The following is a 16875-nucleotide window of genomic DNA, read 5'->3' on the forward strand; positions in this document are numbered from 1 at the left end:
AATGTGTAACTTGTAAAGTTATATAAATACTACCAGCTAAAATGTGTAAATTGCGGAGCACAACTTCTGCGTAAGGTGAATGTAACATCGCTGTATGGGACTGGTATTGCATAGAGCTTTTTTCCTGTACTATGTTAATAAACCTGACCGACCTGTTCTTTGGAGTATATTTCATAACAAAACAAGTGTGGCCAAGCAATTGACTGTATAATTTATCAACAATTGGAACAAACTACCAAGGGAAGTGATGTTTTCAAATCAAGACCGGATGCCTTTCTGCAAGATATCCTCTAGCCTAACACAAGTCATTGGGCTCTGTACAGGGATAACTGGATGTAAATTAATGGCCTACATTATACAGGAGATCAGATGGAGGAGGTCAGATGATCTATTGGTTCCTTCTGGCTTTAAACTCTATGAATATGTGTTCAAACAGTGCAAGTCTGCTTACTGGTAAAATGTAAAATACATCTTTTATCTGTGCCCATAGCTAATCCCATGTGGATTATTCTGTTCTCCTATTAGATGGGTGTAATTGATGAGTTTGAGAGGAGTGCAGCTCTTGAACAAAACGCTGAGCATCCTCAACTCCAAAGGGACTTTCAGTGATATTGAGGGTCTGTCGACATTGCAAAGGGGGGGTTGAATGACTCCTTGTGTTAACTTGCTAAAAATAGAAGGGAGGATGCTGTCGTGTGGGTTTCAGCATTGGTTTCACAAGTGAGTATATATCAGGGGGGTTGGATAGACTTGTGCAGCCTGTGCTGAAGGTTATTCTGCAGCATTCTCACTTCTATTTTTAGCTCTCAACCTTTCCAGACTACTGTACCCCTTTCAGGAGTCTGATTGATTTTGCGTACCCCTAACTTTCACCTCACTTAAAAACTAACGTGCTTACAAAATCAGGCATAGAAATATAAAAATGTCATTGCACACTAGGACTGAAAAATGACTGACCTTCCCATTTTTACCATACATATAAAATAAATTGACTGGAATATAAATATTGCACCTACATTTCAACATATAGTAGATAGAGCAGTATAAACAGGTCGTTGTCTGTATGAAATTTTAGTTTGTACTGACTTCGCTAGTGCTTTTTATGTAGCCTGTTGTAAAACTAGGCGGCTATATAGATGAGATGATGTATGCCCTGGAAGACCTCAGCGTACCCCCAAGGGGAATTGAACCACAGGTTGAGAACCACTGAGCTAGAGTACAGTTAGCATGGGCAGGTCTACCCGAGCTGCCATCCACACTCTCAGCTGCAGTGTAGATATATCCTTAGATTCCAGAGTCCCTACGGATTTTGAAATGGAGACTTAGGCTCCTAAATAATGTAGACACTCTTGAAAATGTACCTCTAGAGCCGTATTCTAGAGAAGAAGAAGCAGAGTAGCATTGTACCATTTATCTAAATGGGACTAATGGACACGTTTGTCTAACTTGGTATTTATTACACACCCATGACTTTGGTATTTGAGCACTGAGAGAGGCATACACCCTATAGAGCTCATTAAGTGCTCGAATCAAAGCATCTTTCCATTGAATGCAGCAAGCTTTGGATCAGGTCCTAACTCAGTCTTTCAAAGAGCTGCCAATAGTCCCCACTTTGTAGTCAATTGCCAAAAGTCTAATTTATTTCAATGGGGGTGGGACCAGACCCAACGTGTTGTGGCGTGGGTACCATCAAATACACCTCTACCTCAATATAACGCAACCCGATATAACATGAATTCCAATATAACGTGGTAAAGCAGCGTTCCCGGGGTGGGGGCGGGGCTGCGCACTCCTGCGGATCAAAGCAAGTTCGATATAACACGGTTTCACCTATAAGATGTTTTGGCTCCTGAGGACAGCGTTATATCGGGGGGAGAGGTGTAGCTGAAATGTCTCACAAGCTCCAAATTTAAATTGCCCCAAAGGGTGGGAAATCAACAAAGACCATATTTCAAAAGCCTGGGGAAAGAGTGGGCTACTTCTGATAGACAGGCAGCCTTCCAGGAGATAAAGAACCAGATCACATTGAAACCAGAGACACCGTGTTAAATATTAAAACTTCCGTAATATTCAGTTGTTATCTGAAGTCCCGGCAGTTCTGTAATCACTGATATTTAAGGGGAAATTAAAAAGCCTTTGTACATTTTGTACTCAATGAAACTTGCATTGTAACTGTTCAGAAGAGTGCCTTTTAATCAGTATTAAATGCTGTCAACATACCATCTATGTGAAATCAGGTAGAAAACAACACTGCTGCTGCTCTCCCACTGTGGAGGCGATACAATTAAAGGAGTTACCGATATTAGGGAAAACTATAAGGGCAGTTAGGCTCTGGAACAGACTTCCAAGGGAGGTTGTGGAATCAAAAGTTTTAGGTAAAATTACAATTGATTGTTTTAGGAATCATGATTTTAAAATTAATTTTTCTGCAAATCAGAAAGCTATATTAAAGTGTTGCGCTTAGCCACTATGCACATTGTAATTATTCATTGTGGCTGTCCAGATCTATGATGCATTCTGGCATTTTGTAAGCTGCTCTGACTAGCAATATACTGTCATTTAATGTGTTAACATTGGTTAATAAATGTATTTAAAATTTAAAAAAAAATTGGGGGGAGGGGAAGGCTAGCTCAGTGTTTTGAGCATTAGCCTGCTAAACCCAAGGTTGTGAGTTCAATCCTTGAGGGGGGCCACCTAGGGCGCTCTGGGGCAAAACCAGTACTTGGTCCTGCTAGTGAAGGCAGGGGGCTGGACTCAATGACCCTTTCAGGGTCCCTTCCAGTTCTATGAGAGAGGTATATCTCCATATATTATATTAAAGGTTTTTTTAGCAACCAGTTGGACAAACACCTATGAGGGACGGTCTAGGCTTGCTTGGCCCTGCCTCAGCACAGGGGGATGGACTTGACTTCTCGAGATCCCTCACAGCCCTACATTTCTATGATTCTACGATATTAACATACACACTGGAAATAGAAAATGAAATGAGGACTGGCTTCTTGGCTGGAGATAACCCCTGCAATGGGTGGGGCTATTTATCCATGGCTTCCTTCTAAGCTGCATCTTCCCTGCAATAATAATAATGACGTGATGTGCCTAAAATCATACAGCAAAGCTGGGAATCCAGCCTAGGCATCCTGACTCCCAGGTAGTGGCTACACTGCAGTTAGACACCTGCAGCTGGGCCGGACCAGCCAACTGTGGCTTGGGCTAAGGGGCTGTTTAACTGCAGTTTAGACATTTGGGCTAGGGCTGCAACTTGAGCTCTGGGCAGGGCCGGCTCCAGGCACCAGCCCAGCAAGCAGGTGCTTGGGGCGGCCAAGGGAGAGGGGTGGCACACCCGGCTCTTCGGCGGCAATTCGGTGGCGGGTCCCTCGCTCCCTCTCGGAGGGAAGGACCAGCCGCTGAAAACTGAAGCAAAAACCCTGGAGCCGGCCCTGGCTCTGGGACCCTCCCACCTCACAGGGTCCTAGAGCCCACGCTCCAGCCTGAGCCAAAATGTCTACATAACAATTAAACAGCCCCTTAGCCTGAGCCCCACAAGCCTTAGTCAGCCGGTCCGGCCCAGCTGCAGGTGTCTAACTGCAGTGTAGAAATAACCCTCCCACCCCCCAGTTTCTTGGTCTAATTGCTAGACTCTACATCCTTGTTTTTTACTGCTTCATATATTTGTCCTTTTAGATTCCTAAATGTGCAAAGGGAATGTTGTTCTCATTATTTTCTGCCAGAGCTTTACCTTTGGTGAAATCGTTTTTTTTTCCCCCTGCAGAACGATTGTTGTAAAAATCAATGATGCTCGGAAGATGCCCAATCCCTTCTCTGTGTTCGAAATTTAAAGGTACAACATTGCTTTTAATCAATATCTGTTTTCCTTTCAAAACATATTTCAAACCTGATTTCAGGGCTGTCGGCTTTTGTACTGCTAAAGGATCTTGGTGCTGTCCACATACCATATGTTGTAGTTTATGATGTTTCTTTGTTGTGTCTTTAGCTGTAATCCTTTATTATTAAATGCCCTGTTTGGATGATTTAAAGAAGGACTTTAACAATGGAGAAAACTTGGAAGAAAAAGTTTCTAGTCATGTAACAAACCGTTTACTTTGGTTTTAATATTGTGCATTCCCTTTTCTAGTATAGTGATTGCTTGGTAGTGACTTTGAGACTTTAATTATAGACCTCTCCTGTTTTATTCATTATTTTCCAAAACTAGCTTTTTAAGGGTCAACCTTTCCAACATGGTTCTCAGCCAAGAGGGGAATTTTTTGTGACAGTTTAAGTAAAATCCCCTCAGCCATTCTTTAGCTATCAAAGAATGAAAAGAGAGACCTTCCCTCCAGCATTTAAAGACTTGACCACCAAGTCTTGCACTAAGATGCAAAAAAACAAAAACAAACAAACAGAAGCCCCTCCAAACTTTGTATGGACATATTGTAGTTCTTTTGGAGTAGTCCTCTTGGTGGGTCTTTAGGAGTGGGAAATAAAGTAATTAATATACGAGCTATTGAAAAATCATGTCTAAGCAACCTTTGATGACATTTGCTAAAATGTTACTGCATTCATTTCCCCAATTGAACAAGACTTCAGGGTCATAGATGGTAAACAGCTTGAGCCAATCCTATGGAGGGCTTTGAATAGCAGGAGAGAGACCTTAAGCTGGAATTTGTTGTTGACTGGGAGCCAGTGCAGAGAATGGGGCTTTGAGGTGATGTGTGCATGGAGATATGTGCTGATTAACAGATGGAGTGCTGCATTTTCTATCAGTTGGAGCATTTTGGGGATGTGTGTGAGGTTTCAGGCTTCATTCCTATGTAGAATGAGTTGCAACCCTTAGGTCTGGAAGTCACGGATATATGGATCACCATGGTCAGGTCTGATAGGATGGGGTGCAATCTCTTGTCTCTTCCCAGATGGAAGTGTTTATTGCTGCTACCTCTGTTTGGTCATCCAGTGGTACTGAGGGTCTGTGTGACCCAGGCTTGTGGATTCAATGTTTCCAAGTTTATGCTTGAGCTTCCACACCGCACTGTAAACCTGGGTTTACAAGTGCTGGATCTGGGTCTCTCAGCCATGCTAATTCATCCATACAGCTTGACCCATAACTGCACTGCAAAAGGACAGTTGGACCCACAGCAGGACTTAGTCTCTGACCCACCCCCACTAGCAAGGTCCTACGACCCTGGTCCTGAGGCCTGCTGGCCTGAATCAGACTGATCAGTGTGTGGACAAAGATGGGGCTTGGACTCAGACCTGAGTCAGAGCCCAGGCTTAGTGTGCAGTGTAATTATACCCTCAAAGGCCCTCCAAGCCACAGATAAACATAACTCTTATGCCTGCTTTTAGAACATGTTGGTCCATGGCTGCTCCTCTCTCATTTTGCCTATTGTAGCTGAGGTCATGTCTACACTAGGGAGCTTACAGCAGCACTACCATCCCGATGCAGTTGTGCCACTGTAAGATCACTCGTGTAGTTGCTCTCTGCCAATGGGAGAGACATAATTAAACCACCTCCAACGAGCGGTGGTACCTATGTCGGTGAGAGAGCTTCTCCCGCTGACAGACAGCTGTCCACAGTGGCGCTTCTGTGGGTGAAACTGATGTCGCTCAGAAGGGTGGGGTTTTTTTCACACCCCTGAGCGACATAAGTTATACCGACAAAAGTGCTATTGTAGACATAGCCGAACTCTTCTCTGACCTCCTCTTCCACTATAAAACTCGGATCCTCAAGAGCAGGTGAGCTAAGTTAGCATCAAGCAAAGTATTCTTATTCCTATTTGAGTTTAAGGACCTGAGTGTAAAGACAAAACTCCCATTGATTTCAATGACAGCAGGACTGGGCCCAAGAGTCAGATTTTTCCATGTGGTCAGTGTTAGCCTAACTCTCCTCCCATTACAGTTGAGGAGACTTTTACCCTTGACATCAAAGGGAGCACAATAAGAACCAATGAGAGCTTTTGAAGCTCCCATGTTCCTCTCCTAGTGATGTCATCAAAGGACTTCCCTTCTCCATTACATCTCTTCACTCCCTCCCACTCTCCTCTCACATCAACTTCAAACTCTTTTGTGGCTACATTTCCCCTTCCGACCCTTCATCTGTTTAGGTCTTTGGGGGCAGTCCCTTACTACATCCACACAGTACCCAGCACAATGGGGCACCAGGCTCATTTGGAACTACTAGAATACAAAAAATAACAAGAAGAAAAAAGGCAAAGAGAAGGGAAAGAAAACATCACAAAAATAAATGAAAATATTATTGAATATTTATTTGGATTTACTGCCTTACTTATAGAGGTTTTTTTTTTTAAAAATCATTGTATTCACTAAAGTTAAATTACTGAAATATACATAGAGATATACCTTGGTTTGGGTTTTATTTTAAACTGTCTTTTCCCTTGTAGTAAGAGATGCATTTGAGTAGCTAACTGCAAGATATGTGAATTCATAGGAGAATAGTGAATAATGAATTATAGATGATAATCTCAGAGATGACCCAATGCCTATGATTTCTTCCATTATTTCTCATTACAGAGATAGATTCTCTTTGAGAGAAAGCCATCACGTAAATTATTAAGGATGCGAAAATAGAAATCCTTTATATATTTATTTTTTTCAAAATTCAGTGAACAAGCATTTAACGACTTTGTTTGGCCAGTCTTCAGAGTCCCTGTAAATCATGTGGAATGATTGATGTTTTTCCTGTGTTTTGTATAAAGCATTATTATTTCAGTTCCTCTGCTCCAGAAATAAAGGGTATCCTCATTCCTGACTTCTTTGTGGGTAAGGATGAATGATGGCTTAGACCCTCTGAAAAATCGGAACCTAATTTCACAGACCTTACTCACATCAGTCATGTGACTAAAGCCAATGGGTTAACTCATATTAATAAGGCTTTGGAGCTCCAATTCAGAAAGGTACTTAAGCATCAACCTAACTTGATGACTGGCCTGGACTGACAACAGCGGGTGGATCATTCAATTATTGCCCTGTTCTCTTCATTCCTTCTAAGGAACCTGGCACTGGCCACTGTCAGAAGACAGGATACTGGGTTAGATGAACCATTGGTCTGACCCAGTATGACTGAGTGCTGGGAGCTAACCAGGTGGACCATCACTCTGATCTCTCTGATACTAATCAGTTCCCCTGGAGAAGGTTGATTGGAGATAAGCAGCTAATTAGCTGATGAGGCTGGAAAGGCTGATGAACAAATCAGCTAAGGATATAAAAGAAGAGAGAGAAGGGAAGGAACTGAGGGGAGGGACCCAGGCTAGCTGAACGAAGGATGCTTGGAGATTTCAAGGAAGGAAGATCTCTGTTCCTATCTGGCCCTGCAGGAAAGGGCCAGAAACATGGTAAATGCTTTGCTGCACAAGGCTGTGTTGGTGATTAGAATATAAATACGTTCACATGAAGTTGCCCCCTACTGACAGAGTCTGCGAGGTTTCTGGGCATCAGAGGATGGGGATGGAGCGTGTTTTGTTACACTCAGTATAGCCATTCTTATGGTCTTAACTTCAAGTAGCTGAGTAATCCCATTGGCCTTGAATCTGTTACTATTTGTGCTCAGCAATTTGGAGGTTCCTGGCATCCTTAAAAGTGACAGGTTTGCTTTAGTTTCCTCAAATGAAAGGGATTGATTCCAAGTAAAGATCCAGAAAAGTTACAAGGATGGTAAGTATTCCAAGCACAACAACAAAATCACAGATGATTGTCTGAGAGGAAATCAAGGGCCCAATATTGTAGGGGCAGTAAAGAATGGAGGGCTAAGGGTGGGGCCCTGACTTGCACAAGTAGTTCTCTTGAAGGCATTTACTACTAGGATAGCAATTTCTTTGCAGTCAATCAATTAAACATGTGAATGTGTTGCAGGATTGAGCCTCCGGTCTGGAGTCTTTATATATGTAGAAATAAGAACAATAAAGGAAAGGTTGGTGAAAGAAGACTTCTTTATTCATTCAGTTTCTTCCCCTTCAGCACAGACCTTCAGCACTGCTGGGTTCCCTTGAAACTCTACTGTCCTTATGCATAAGGGGTTAACTTACTTGTGATAGTCTGTAGCATTGCCTTCTTCAAGTCACAGGACTATGGGGTGAGGAATCTGCAATGACACTTAACACGTTTCTTTTGTATTAGGGTTGTGGGTTTTTTTAATCTGGAAGATTGATGTGGCAGTTCAGATGTTTATTATATATAACCCCCTCCTCTCCCTGCCACACCCCAGCCCCCAATCGCACTCCTCAATAAACACAATGTCCCATTTAGGAACAATTCTATACTAGCACATCCCATCAGTCCACCACAGGATCCTGCCTTAAGTAGGGGTTCTGGATCTAATATGTCAACGGATCTGATCGCTTTTATTTTTTTCTCTCCTGTTTCCATTTCCCTCTCAACAGTGGGAAAGGGCCTGTTTCTGATCTCCTTACTCATGCAGAACAGTACTTTACTCCTTGAAAAAGCTCACTGAAGTCAATCAGACTTCTTCTGGAGCATTGCTGTATGCTACGATTCTGGCCCCTACATGCCATTGCCGTTCTCCTCACCACCCACGTGTAGTGGTTGGGGAGAAGCAGCTCAGTGGAGGTTGTTCTCCCCCTCAACCTGCTACCCACAATGTGGGTAACTTATGCAAGGGCATAAGGGGACATCTTATGGTCCTTTACCATCTTGCACAGGCATGTGAGGAAGCTCAATATTGAACCTTAAGTCATATGATTTAGGACCACAATTCACTCCTTGCTTCCTTTGTGCTCCCAGGGTGTAGCCATTTATTGATGGCCTAATCCAGCTATAAATTACTACCCCTCCTTGCTGGCTCATCAGCAGTGGACAGTGGAACCAGGGCTCTGTCCATTCACCACCCACCTGCTCCATGGAGAGAGTCCTTGGGCCTGTAGCCCCACACAGTCCTGCGTACCCCAATCCAACATCCAAGTATACTACTGTGCCTTGCTGACCTGCATTGGTCAAGTCACAGTCTAATAAGTCGATGTAGTTGGCTTATACTGCAGCAGGGGCATTTGAAAGCCAAATGCGTTGAAAGATCCAAACCTGTTGTTGTTGTGTATATAGGATTTTCACTCTGTGGTTAGTGCACAGCCTAAATGTGTCTCCTTCTGTTCAACAAGATTCTGGAGCACCTCTATTTCAGAGGTCAGGTTGACTTTGTCTATTGATTCAAATGAATCTTCTCCTGGACATGTTCTTTTCCTCCCTGGACATTAGTTTTATGATTGGTGTTTAGTGAAATGTCACCAGAACCAGCACTCTGATGTATAAAAGGCGATGCCATCAGCAAAGAATGTTGTTTTTTTAAAGGCAGCTTGGTCTCATCACTTGTTGAAAAGCAGTCAGATGTTGTTGCTTTGCTTTGGTGACATGTTAACAGAGGAGCTCTGGAAAAAAAAGGGACTAAGAGGAAAAAAGAGGAAAAGTTTCCGATACAACAGTGGAAGCAGCAATAGTTTTAATTGTTCTTTGACAGGGCAAAACCCACATAACAACAGAGGCATCTCTTACAAGCTGTGTTTGCAGCAAAGAGCATTGACATGATTTGTGACGTTTACAAAGCTTGGAGCAGCACTGAGGTACCTAAAACCAAATGGGGGATTAGGACACAGGAGAGGAGGAACCTTCAGAAACTGAGTTCTTCTTTTCAAGCAAATCTCCTTAGTAATTAAGGAGACAGATGCAGACAACGGAGGGTGTGTGATAACGGCAGAGCTGGTCCTCAGTGATGTGTTAGATTGTTGCTGGCCCCATATGCAAGGGAAGGGAAAGGAAGGGTGAGGAATGTCCCTGTATTGGGCCCTTAATCTGCCACCAGATGACTGGGGAATGTAGGTCCTATGCCCTGCTAGTTCCTCTGTGGGCACTAGCTGCCTGGAAGAGGGAAGAGACAGGACGAGTGAGAGTAGGCCATAGCCCTCCTTTGCCTGGAGGGGAGTGAATGCTGAACCCTCTCCGAGGCTGGCAGAGACACCATTCTGGCATGCACTCCCTACAGCCCTGACAAGTGAGGGAGCCAGAATTCCTTCGGTGGATCCCAGCTGCAGCCCAGCTCTGTCGCATCCCTCTGCCTTACTCCCCACACAAGGAGAACCCACTTGGCATTACATGTTCCATGTACACTCCTGAATAAGGGATGTGCTTGACATGGAGGAATGCCTGGGGCTTACCTTATTGGTTATGAGTATCAGTGGTAAATACAAAATCACAAGGTGCTGCTAACCCACTTACATGATTTTGCTGGAGCAGATGGTGCAGCTACATGATAGCCCCAATCATTTCTCTCTAGCTAGATCCAAAGAGAGATGATGATAGGCAGCTATTCTCTTTCTCAAGATCCCTCATGTGCAGAGTCCCTTCCGTTCAATACTGACATGAAATTGCTTGGTGAGATTGTGTCATGGGCTCTGCAGTCAACAATATGTTGATGACACCTTGCTTTCTATTTCCTCCTCAACAGAATTTTATAATGCTACAGGGACTGGCCAGTGCTTGTCTCTGCTCCTTTCTCTCATTTGCCATGTGGATATTTCGATCACCACTAAATTCTTCATATGTGCAGCTAAGTAACTGTTACAATTTTGTATTCATGTATTGCTAGGGTGACCAGACAGCAAGTGTGAAAAATCGGGACAGGGAGTGGAGGGTAATGGGAGCCCATGTAAAAAAAAAAAGCCCCAAATATCAGGATTGTCCCTATAAAATTTGGCCATCTGGTCACCCTATGTATTGCTGTGCCTTCAAATTTCTGGGAATGTACTGCCAGCAGGGGCAGCCATTTTGCATTGAGTTTAGAGGCAGCATGCTACATAGGAGGCGCACACACTGTGCTTTCGTCTGCGATCTGGAACTTTGCGGTTCTTTTGTTTTCCTTAAGCTAAAAGAAAAGTCATTCAAAATGAACGCGTACGTTTGTTCTCTGTGCACAGAAAATATAACAGCTGTTTCTGTAGTGAACACCGACGGCCAAATTTAGAGGTGATTCTTGCATAAAGCTACAAAATAGTAAAATGGTGTAAGGGCGTCAAACGGAACTAGAATGGGATAAAATAGGAAAAGCCACTAACAAAAGGCATGAAAAAGGTTTAGATTAGAGTAGTCTACCTTCTTAAACCGACACCTTCTTCTGATCTTGTGAATGGGTAAACTGTACCAGCTTACACACTCAAATCCACTTGAGGTGCAATTGCATATTAGTTAATCAGTTTTTGAAGGCTATTATTAATAAGATCACTAACCAGCTAGGAATAGCAACTGACTTCTCTTTAGACAGTGTTACACTATTTATTTCTCCACAGTTATCAGCAAGTGGTTACATATCTGATTCACTATACTGCATCTCAGCTTTTGGTCTGAATAAGCCTGAATGGAGTACTGACAACTCTAATAGCATAATGCAAGCTGGGTGAGAATGCTTTAACTTTTGCAAAGGTTATTGGTGCTGTGCTAACAGAAATCAGTCAACCAGAGAAAATGTGCCCTTCTAGTGTTTATTGAGATGGCATGTTTCAGCCGGTGTGCTTGTAGAAATATTCTGATTTTAGATGCATCCCTTTGTTAATGCAGTGGTTCTCAAACTTTTGTATTGGTGACCCCTTTCACATAGCAAGCCTCCGAGTGAGACCCCCCCCTTATAAATTAAAAACACTTTTTAATATATTTAACACCATTATAAATGCTGGAGGCAAGAGGGGTTTCGGGTGGAGGCTGACAGCTCCTGACCCCCCCATGTAATAACCTTGTGACCCCCTGAGGGGTCCCGACCCCCAGTTTGAGAATCCCTGTGTTAATGTGTTGTGAAAAGGGACTGGAATTTGGGCAGACACTGTTTTGGAAAGAAGATAAAGGAGAATTTGAAAGGAATTTCAAGAATGTCATAAAACTGGGTGCCCCATCCCTGACGTTTCTATTTGAATATCCCTTTGTGTTTAGTGGGAGGGGATTAATGTCTTGTTAATTTTCTTGGAGACACAGGAAAGAGAAAGGTTAAAAGCAAAATATAAAGTTTGAACAACAACCAAAAAGAGATGCTAAATTGATCCCTAGTGCCAATCCCAGGGCACTTGTGTTTGGCCATGTGTCTCATCTGCAAACTGTGCCAAAGCATCAGTCGCCAAAATTCAAATAAAATTCAAATTGAAAACCCAAGGCTCAAATTATTTATTCAGCTGAAGCTCTCCAATCATTATTTAAACATTCCAAGTGAAATCTTCAGAAAGGTGGCCTGGGATGAATTAGGAACACAACTCCGGCTCTTCCTTAATGGAAATTGTGTGTCAAATTCTGTGTGCAGAGGTCTAGAGCATTATTAAGTCATCTGGGTCAACCTCTTTTCCTTTATTTTATTTTTTATAATAGAAAGCAATTGGACTTGCACTCCGTTCCACAACCCTTTTGCAATCTGATATGCTTTTCAGTCATGCTCACATGAGAGTCTGAAAACTCTGAATCATAAACAATAGAAATCTGTTTCTCCCAAAGGTATCCTTGTCATGGACTAGCCCCGGCAGGAGTAAAAAGAAAAACACAGGCAGGGGATTGTTGTAGTTCCTGACATATCTATTAATGTACTGAAAACAACCTTTCCATACCAAACCTATGGGTTGAACCTGATGGAAGCAATTTTCAAGTTGTGAAGAATATTCTTCTGTCACATGTTTCACTGATTCTCCAATGAATAGAAAACTTTACTTTAGTCACTGTTTCTAAAAGTTGTGTCCCTGGGTTTTAAAGCTATTTGTATCACACTGATAGCTTAGAAGTTTGATTTCTGGATTGAAATTTACTTACACTGTAAAGCATCAGGGCTTAACTCCCACAAGACTATATTTCATCTAGGCAAGGAAGGGCAAATGCAAGAGATACATTCTGTATTCGGTAGTAGTGGTCCTCAAGCATTGAGGTAATGCTGTTTTGGGCTGTACTGCTATGTTTTGTAGGGTGGCATATAGAGTCTTGGGGAAAATAAAGAACTTTCACCCATTTCTGAAACCTATGGGAACTCAAAACTGAACCATACTATCCAGGCTATGAAATGTTCATCTGAGAATTGAACTAGAAGTATCAACCTAACACAAAGAAAAGCTTGCATGCTACAGCTTGACATGAATAGAATACAGGCTTTGTTAGTATTAATAATGAAAAAATATAATAACGGGATTCCCAATAGAAATCTGGGTCTCAATGTACTTGGTACTGTATATATGTATAGTAAGAAGTAGTCCGTTCCTTAGAGAACTTGTAATCTACATATACAGAGGGTGTCTATTTATTTCTATTTTACAAACGAGGAATTGAGGCAGAGAAAGAAAGCGAGAGACGTTCTAACCCAGTGCTTTGGGCACTCACCTGAGCGGGTGCATGCCTGGGTGCCAGTTCCAGGACTCATCAATATTGAATTACATATATAAAGAAGTGTAACAGCTTCAATAGGAGAGATTGAGTTCCCCACCCCAGAATCCCCTATAGGCTAGTTGTTAGGGGACTCCCCTGGGCAGGGGAAATCCTAGATTCAAGTCCTTGTCCCAAATTAGATCAGTGGGGATTTGAAGATGGGTTTCAGGCACCCCAGCTGAGTGCTGTGACTATTAGGTTTATTGGGACACCACCACCTTGGTGGTTTTTTTGAGGGGTGAGGGAGAGAAAGGGCTTGCATGGCTTAGATGCCAAGAGAGAGTTAATAGTTGTGACTCCTGAGAGGAGGGAGGCATCTAACTCCCTGAGCCATGCCCCTCCCCTTGGCTTTTCCTATTGGCTAGCTTAGGTGGTGCCCTGCTCAGTGTGCGGGCTTCTGAGAATCACAGTCTTAGGAACCCACTCTCCCTGTGCATCACATAAGGAGCCTGGCTACCTCATACAGGGCTGAGGATTCCACCACATGGCAGGGTGCCTACAGTTAGGTGGTGCAACACGTAAGTCTCGCTGCGGATCTAGTCTTTAGGTCTGGCAATGCTGAGCAAAGCAACCCCTCAATGCCTAAGTGACTGCCCAAGGTCAGACAAGGGCACGGGCTTCAAAGTCAGACCTTCGGAGCCCCAATCCAGTGCCTCAATTGCAAAACCAGTGTTTGCAAATAGTTAGCACATAATGGTATCGGTGGATCAGTTTAGCACTCTTCCCCAAGCATGGAATTGAGGGTCAACCACTTCTTTTGCTTTGCCAACATGGCTGTGAAGATCCATGGGTGAGGTGGGGATGGAAACTGGGTGGGATAAGGAGCAATGAGTAGGTAGGCTCCTACTGGGTGGTGGCAGGGTGGTAGAGATGTGTTCAAGGTGAAGCTAGCAGGATCTAGAGTAAGGGGAGCACAGCTCAAAGCAGATGGGGTGCTCCCCCTGCACCTTGGCTGGTGCCATGAAGAGTACAGGGAGAGCTCCTTCTCCTGGCAGAGTCAGTTTTTATCCCTGGGAGTGAGGGCTCAGAAGTAGCATAGAGGTACCGGGCCCTTCCACAGTGAATTTCACAAGACAGGTTCTTGCAGAACTCCCTGTTCAGTTGCTCCGTTTTCCGGACTCAGGAGATCCTGCATAGATTAACATTTTGAGAAGTATCTGAACTGGAGCTGAAATCCAAACCTTTTAAGCTTTTCCCATCATTGGTGTTTTGGATGATTACCATAAAGCATTTAAGTCATTTGTACTATATAAATAAGGGTGGTATTATGAGCTTTTATCATTTTGCTTATGAGGTTTCAATATAATGCACATTACCATACAGTAGCTGCAAGCCATTAATAGAAATAATGGCTTTCTGTACTATGACATGCATGAAATTGTTTTAGAACACCACATTACATCTGCTTTGCACACAGAATAAGTAATTACCACTGTGCTGGAACTTGCTACTCCAGCTACTAAATGTTTCCCATTTGTTATACCCTTGTATCACTTTACTGGAAACTAGACAACTAGAGTTTCACTTAAAATTTTCAGTCAAATTTTTCAGTTTTCAAAGATCAGAAACCAAAACAAAGATACTTTTACAAAACCCAAAGGTTTTGTGATTTTTTTTGTATTGTTTTTGTCAAAAAAAGAGAACATTTTGAACTAATTAAATTTCCTCAATTTTTTTTTAAAGGCCATTTTTACTCCAACAAAAAAAAAATAGCTGATTGAAAATTCAAATTAGCAATATTGGAAAGCAAAGGAGAACAGCAGCAGGAATTCAGTAAAAGGTCATTTCCAAGTGGACTCAGCCTTGAATGACGGAATTTAAACTCTCATGATGTAACCTTCCTATTGCATTCTGGGTGCAATGGATAAGTGTGATTTCCTCTGCCATGCTATGATTTTTTCCTGTTTAGTTTGCAATATAGCACAAAAGTCAGGTAGTTGATGATGATGCAACATGGGACTTGGCTTGCCTGCTAGGATTATTGGCATATGCACCCAACCAATTCCCTGCCATCCCAGGGGCATCCGGCCTTGGTGCAGCTCGGTGTCTCCTGTTCCCTGCCTGTGGGGGGACTCCTGAGGACTAAACTACTTTACCTTAACTGAAGTCATTGGGCTCAACATAGGGGCAATTGAGTGATATTTAATTGCCTGTGATATACGTGAGGTTAGACTAGATGATGTAATCATCCCTTAGGTCTTAAATGCCATGAAACTATGAAATAAAGCGCCCTGCATTACAAAGCATTCTAAGCACAACATAAACCAAATCATTTAATCCACCTCTGAAATACGGTAGATACAGATAGTGTTTCCAAGCCCACAGCCAAAACACCCAACAGCTTAGAGCAGTAAATGGTGTTGGACACAATCCCAAGGTTCAGCTTTGGCCTCAGCACTCTGGGCCCTAAAGGAGCATCTGAGAAAACCACCTGTCTTAGGAGCATCCCTAGGAGGCACAAAGCCAGCGTAGCCTGAACTATTCCACACGGACACCACCAACCTGGCATAGGAGAACACTTTATGGGAGGCAGGAAGGTGCATCTTGGAGCATAGGGTCCTTCCCCAGCATCTTGGCTACTGCAGCATAACTTAGCCTTGGAGCTGCTCTAAGCTATGCCAGGGACCATGATGGTGCCCTGCCATCCCAAACTGGAATCTGTCTGGGTCATGCCTCTAACTCTGCCATGAAATTTTAAGTGACCATGAGTAGTAGGAGATTTTGTCTTATTCATAGAATCATAGAATATCAGGGTTGGAAGGGACCTCAGGAGGTCATCTAGTCCAAACCCCTGCTCAAAGCAGGACCAATTCCCAACTAAATCATCCCAGCGAGGGCTTTGTCAAGCCTGACCTTAAAAACCTCTAAGGAAGGAGATTCCACCGCCTCCCTAGTTAACCCATTCCTGTGTTCCACCACCCTCCTACTGAAAAAGTGTTTCCTAATATATAACCTAAACCTCCCCCACTGCAACTTCAGACCATTACTCCTTGTTCTGTCATCTGCTACCACTGAGAACAGTCTAGATCCATCCCCTTTGGAACTCCCCTTCACGTAGTTGAAAGCAGCTATCAAATCCCCCCTCATTCTTCTCTTCTGCAGACTGAACAATCCCAGTTCCCTCAGCCTCTCCTCATACGTCATGTGGCTCCAGCCCCCTAATCATTTTTGTTGCCCTCCACTGGACTCTTTCCAATATTTCCACATCCTTCTTGTAATGTGGGGCCCAAAACTGGACACAGTACTCCAGATGAGGCCTCATCAATGTCAAATAGAGGGGAATGATCACGTCCCTCGATCTGCTGGCAATGCCCCTACTTATACAGCCCAAAATGCTGTTAGCTTTCTTGGCAACAAGGGCACACTGTTGACTCATATCCAGTTTCTCGTCCACTGTAATCCCTAGGTCCTTTTCTGCAGAACTGCTGCCTAGCCATTCGGTCCCTAGTCTGTAGTAGTGCATGGGATTCTTCCATCCTA

Source organism: Chrysemys picta, chromosome 5, assembly GCF_011386835.1.
Source record: "Chrysemys picta bellii isolate R12L10 chromosome 5, ASM1138683v2, whole genome shotgun sequence".
Classification (NCBI taxonomy): Eukaryota; Metazoa; Chordata; order Testudines; family Emydidae; genus Chrysemys; species Chrysemys picta.